The 6,726-nt window shown below is 34.6% G+C and overlaps 1 protein-coding gene across 1 annotated transcript in view; it reads left to right on the top strand.

Moving 5' to 3' along the window:
* The first annotated feature begins 988 nt into the window (after positions 1-988).
* Positions 989-6,726, top strand: part of LOC134651124 (nuclear pore complex protein Nup85) — a 329,105-nt gene continuing 323,367 nt past the window's right edge. Inside the window, exon 1 of the mRNA XM_063506140.1 lies at positions 989-1,003. The gene's annotated coding sequence lies outside the window, so the exon portion shown is untranslated. The remainder of the gene's footprint in view (positions 1,004-6,726) is intronic.

Raw genomic sequence — 6,726 nt, 5'->3', positions numbered from 1 at the left:
CCCAATGAGTATTAACTAAGTAATGAATCATAAGATTTGGTTTAGGCTCACTTTTTTTTTGTAACTTTCTTGATCTCCAAACACATTTCGTAACATGAGAACAAAATGTAGGCGTCATTTCCATTAGGAACCTTTTTAAACGCAGTCTAACAAACTTGCTCTTAGAGCGTTGTTTTTACAGCGTAAAGGCGTATTAGAACACAACACCGTGTTTGAATAACGTGGTACCTATTTAATTATATAAGTACCTAAGTATAATTGTGACATTGCCTATTATGTTAACTTTTTAATTATTTCATTTTGACATTTTATAATTATTTTCTCTTATTTTGTTGTCATTTTATTGACCGTATATTTGCACGCTTGCACGAACGAACCATATTCGAACTTTAAAATGTACTTATGTCAAATACTAGATATTGAAACGATATGGATTGGATATGTCAGTGTCAATAGTGACGTTTCTTCAAACAAACACGTCACTTTTGACACTTGTTTGACACTGACATATCTTGGTGATGTCTAATAGATATCTAGTTCAAAATCCGAATCGGGCCCACAATGTATTGTAACATCCCTATACTCTATCAATGAAAATAAATAATTTCTGATTGTGATTCGGATTGATTACCTTAATCATATTATGCATCTTACTGCTCGACACATGGCTCCTCTAATTATACAATGCGGTTTGATTTTTCAAACAAACATTTAAAATTGGTAGAAAAAACATGAGTAGTGCCGCAAGCCAAGGTTTCTAATTTCTAACTCGCTACCCCATATTTAGAAGCCACACCACGCCTTACTCCACAGCTAGCCTTACCTACCTATATAGCTACACATTCATAAGATACAAAGGCATAAAACACGAGGCTGGATACCAGACGTGGGTGTTAGGTATAATTCTTTTCTTATTTCTATTTTTGTTGGGCGTTAGATTTTTCAGTTGACAAATTATATAGTTTTATATAGAGCCTAAGAAAGAACCTTGTAATTGTTTGAAGTTGGAAAAATAACATCATGTCGTTTTACATCTAAATGATTTTCTTATTTTGGAGAAATATGATTGAGTAGGTACTAGTAACTTGAGAAACATGACTATAATTTTAGAGTATAAGTACTTACCCTAAAGTTATATCAATACCCTCTAAAATCTTATGAAACGGTAAACACAACATTGCTAGTTTAACTGTATTTTGAGGTATATTGGCTTGAAGTTGATCGTCGAAGTGCTAAGGATTTGGTATTGGTCACGTTCGAGCTCAACTCATGTTGACGCCAATGTATGTGTCGGCGGCCGATCGTAAGATCAGGCAGATCGTAATGTTCCTGTGTAATGTTTTGACGATAGTGACATTAAACCAATATATAGGTAGAATAGGTTCGTTAGGTTGCTTTAGATGCCCGAAGGACTCCGAAAAAAAAGAGCTTAACAATTCAACCGTAGGTACTTTACACAGAACTCCATTTTTTGTTTAAAAGTATATTAGCTCCAGAGTTTTTCCTTTTTTGTCAAAATCCATCGAGGGAACTTCTAAACTCTTGATGGATTCAGATTAAAGCTTTGAAACTTGAAACGTATCTCCTGGAAGGTATGCGTTCGGTTGGATGCCATGAGAGGGTCTGTATATAATTTGTAACAAATATAGCTGAACGTGGGAGCCGGTACTCATGCGGTAAGCCTTAAGCTTTCAAATCGAAGGTGATTTCAAATCAGGGTTAGAACTACGGCATTAACGGGTTTCTCGGAACTTCGGTACTAGTTCGGTATGCACGAAATATGATCTGATGTTTAGCTCTACGGGGAAGGGTAACATAGTTAGGAATCCAGACTAACCCCATAAGGATTAGTTTCCCTCTGGATTGGAAGGTTAAACGACAGTCGCTTATTTAGCAAGTAGGAAAGCGCTAATATGTGAAAAAGGATAAATTAAAAAAGGCGAAGCAGTTAGTTAAAATTGTACCTACGAGTAAAACAAGTTTTTAGAGTCATGAATTTTAGTGATGAAATACACGGCCAAGAAGAAACATTACAAACAGTGCAATTGTAGAAAAACAAATATAATATGTAATATAAACTAACCATGCTCTACTAGCTACTTAGCTATTGGTACTTACCAATAAAAGCTTTTCCGTTGTATTTGTAGTATGTAAGCATAGATCTCAATCAAAGGTCTAATTCGGATTTATGACTCGGAGACAGAAGGGTGAGTCGTTATCGGAGTTAGATTTACTTTAACCCCCGATTCGGTCGCAATTAGTGTTGGTAAAAACTCGACAAGTTACCGTACTGTTACGAGTTTCAATTTTCTTTCTACTGTTTGACTCAAAACGATTCGAGTAGATATGGTTGGGTTACCTCACAAAGAGACCAGTTGTATTGCTCTAGCGCATATTAAAGATGCCGTTAATCATTTATTTAATTTCATCGAATGGGTACAAACTTGTCGCTTACTATTTAATTTAACAAAAATTTGAATGCTCGGCAGAATTTACAATCGTAAATGTCATAGATTTTACCGTTATCTTTCTGCAGTAATGTAGTCGGCTGTAGCAGAATTGCAGCGTGACAATACTATGACTTTGCTGCCCGTAATTTTGTCATTTGCGGTAGCAATGCAGTCGACAGTAATGTCGCACTGCAATACTGCTGCAGTAATGCTGGTGCAGTCTGAATCCGAACGGTAAAAACCCTTAAAATCGTATGTGTGTTAAACAATGAATTGTGTGTCTTCTTTAGGAAACACTCTAGACTACAGAAGACTTATGTACATATCTAAAAAGTTAAATGGAACTGAAGTTCAGTATTAAGTAATGTCTAGAGTCTAAAAAACTGAGTCGAGTCTCTGAGCTGAGGACTGCACAGACTCGAGCTTTTGCCAACACTAGCCGCAATAGGCTTCTTCTTCTTCGACAAATCAATTACTTTTACATCTAACAAAGATTGAAAGGATTATTTAAATTAAATATTCGTTACCTTAACTTAGTGTGGGTAGTCTATTTATTCAGTGGCCAAATCGAAATATCCTGTCCTTTGAGAAACAAAGAAACTAAGCAAAAATGAGGTTTAAATACATTTACAACGGCAGTTAACTTCGCCCATTGACAGAGGTTATAAATACGTAATTTTGAATTTTTTACACGTGTATAAAATATGACAAAAAAATATTTTCTTTTTTAATACGGACTATATTACTGGAAGGCCTTATTTCAAAGTGTAGGTACCTACGTTGTCATATTATGTCAGTGTCAGTAATAATATCCTGTGAACTGTAAGTACAAAATGTAATTATGTTATATACAAGAATTTATCCGCATTTGGTCCACTTGAAACTCGTTCTACCGTATTCTAATTGGACTGAGTATTATGTGAGATATGTGATAAAATATTGGGCCCGATTCGGATTTTGAACTAGATATCTATTAGATGTCTATTAGACATCACCAAGATACGATAACGATATTTTTAAGATCTAGCCTGTCAAATTTGACATTTCCGCGATTCTGTACTTTTGAACGATTTCCACAAGATATTATTACGATATTTTAACGTAAAAGTGACATTAGTTGCCCGAATAGAGCTGCAAAAGAGAACTAGTTGAAATCTAAACTACAACGTATCTGTTACATATCGTATCGTTCTCTAGTCTAGAACGGATCTTGTTTTCCGAATACCGCGGCGAATCTTATGAGCGAATCCGGGATTAAGGCTATAATTATCCTTGATAAATTTCATTCAAGTAGGTATTGCATGTAGATTTTCACATTATGATATTGATATTAGTAGGATGACTAAAATCATGTCAAAAAGTTACAGCGGCCATCTTATTTGGTGTCCAGTGTGTCTGAAAAAAGACCGGAAAGAAACAGAAACAACACAGGTAAGTTACGTAAGTCTTGGCTATAGATCTTTTAGTTCCGCTTAATTTCAATTACCTTCCTTTCCTCGCCTCATCTATTACTTTTGACGTTTTAGGAATCTTTATGGAAAGTCTGGTGTAGAGAAACGTTTTATGTAGTACGTTGAGATGTCTCAAATTTTATTTTTTGTCACACGCGGAATAAAAAGTCACCTTTATTCATTTTCTTTCTCTAAATAGAAGGTTCTAGTTCAGGACTGTAAAATTTAACACGATATATTGTTATATCTTCGTATTCCCGCTTGTATGCGCTCTAGAGAAAATAGCTGGTGGTTGCAGGTAGCCGTTTTTATCACTATAATACGGCTACTTACTTGGAACTAACTTACATAGGTACCTGCTCCACAAATATGTTAAAGTAAAAGCCCATCGAGATAGTTTTTCACTTAAATAATACTACCAAAGTTGTCCAGCAAACATGTCACAAAGCGAGGGACCTCCAGACCGCTAAATCCCGGATCTTAGTAGTCGGATGTCCGGAGTGTGACCACAGAGTCCATTATCCACAAAATTTAAGTTCCAGCCGAGACATTGACCAAGTCGTATATGGGATTGGAAATAGTTAGCCAACTCAATTATGGACCATGGACTAAATAGAAAGCCAATCTAATCTAACTTGTGTTGTGTGGTACAGTTGTAATGGAAAACAGTAGCCGAAGAATCGTTAAAGCTTTATTAATAAAAAATTGGGTTGCTGCGTACATAGGTATACATTTAAAGACTAGAACGGGTATCCTGATTTCTGAAAAAGTGACGTCTTCAACCATAACCGTCATTTTTGACACTGACAGATCATATCTAGTAGTTTAGCATAGCATTAGCATAGTTTTTAAGGTATTTATCTAAGGGCCAATAGTTGCCTAAAAATAAAGTAAAAAAAACTATAACAAATCCAGATCAAATGCATAACCTGTTGTTGCAATCATATATTTTATTCAGTAGGTAAAGCGTTTGATTCCGATTTGGATAAGTTTTTTTTTAATTTGAAAGCACTTACTTAAATAAATAAAACCGCCTAACTATCCACTGTGCTGATACCAGTCGGTAACTTACGGTACCACAAGATTCTTCTAATAAAGGAAAATATCCGCTACACCCAGTCCATTTTTTCGTTTCGTTATACTTGCAACTCGTAAGGGACAAGAAAGACCTGTTCAAATATTTAGGGTTTGATAATATAATCAATTAATATTACTTAATTTAAAAATCCCACGATGGTCCGGGTACACGCTGAAGCGTCCGTCCGCCACTTCAGTGTAGGGATGGGCGAAATGTGTAGAAAGAAAAGAGTGATATATATATCTTTCTACCACTGGGATATGTATCACTCTTTTATCTATCTATCTATTCTATCTACATATATAAATGCAAGTGTCCTGACTGACTGACTGACTGATTCATCAACGCAGAGCCGAAACTACAAAAGCTAGGAAGTTGAAATTTGCACACTAGGTTGCATTTATAAAGTGTACAAGAGATAAGAAGCGATTTTGAAAAATTCAACCCCTAAAGGGGTTAAAAAGGGGATGAAAGGTTGTATGGGGTACAAGTTTTATTTTAAGCTAGGAATTTGAAACTTTCTAAAAATGTATTATATTAAAAAACAAGAAAACTAATTTCAGCGTTTTTGAAAATTCATCCCCCAAGGTGGTGAAAAAGGGGTTGAAAATTTGTATGAAGATCAAATATTTTTGTGAGTGTGGGACTTGAAACTTTGTATATGGGGATATTATTATAAGACAGGAAAAGTAATTTCAGTGTTTTGGAAAATTCATCCCCTAACAGGGTTAAAAAGGGGTTGAAAGTTTGAATCCATTACAAATGCTTTGAAACTTCTTAGAAAGGCATAATAGCCGATTACAAAATAAAGTAATTGCGACGTTTTTGGAAATTTAACCCCTAAGGGGGTTAAAAAGGGGATGAAAGTTCGTCTTGGGGTGCAAATTTCATTTTAAGCTAGGAACTTGAAACATTGCAAATAGATATTAAATTTAAATACAAGAAAACTAATTTCAGAGTTTTTGAAAATTCATCCCCTAAGGTGGTGAAAAAAGGGTTGAAAGTTTGTATGGATATCAAACATTTTTTCGAGCGCGGGACTAGTATCTTTGTATTTGGGGATATTATTAAATGACAGGAAAAGTAATTTCAGCGTTTTTGAAAATTCATCCCCTAACAGGGTTAAAAAGGGGTTGAAAGTTTGAATCCATTACAAATGCTTTGAAACTTCTTTGAAAGGCAATGACAAGAAAACTAATTTCAGAGTTTTTGAAAATTCATCCCCTAAGGTGGTGAAAAAAGGGTTGAAAGATTTTATGGATATCAAACATTTTTTCGAGCGCGGGACTTGAATCTTTGTATTTGGGGATATTATTAGACGACAATACAAGTAATTTCAGCGTTTTGTAAAATTCATCCCCCAACAGGCTTAAAAAGGGGTTGAAATTTTGTACGGGGTTCAAATTTTATTTTAAGCTAGGAACTTGAAACTTCATAAAACGGTATTATTTTAAAATAAAAATAAAAATTTCAGCGTTAATGAAAACTTTTATCTCAAGGTGGTGAAAAAAGGGGTTGAAAGTTTGTATGGAGTTCAAACATTTTTATGAGAACGGGGCTTGAATCTTTGTAAAGAGGCATATTATTAGAATACAAGAAAAGTAATTTCAGCGTTTTTAAAAATTCATCCCCTAAAATGGTTAAAAAGGGGTTGAAAGTTTATATAGGGTTCAAATTTTATTTACTTCAAACTTCGTAAATAGGTAGTTAGGTAGTAGGTTTTATTAAATAGATGACATGAAAATCT

This window comes from Cydia amplana, chromosome 9 (assembly GCF_948474715.1).
Source record: "Cydia amplana chromosome 9, ilCydAmpl1.1, whole genome shotgun sequence".
NCBI classification, from domain to species: Eukaryota; Metazoa; Arthropoda; class Insecta; order Lepidoptera; family Tortricidae; genus Cydia; species Cydia amplana.
This window is presented reverse-complemented; position numbering and strand designations above follow the sequence as displayed.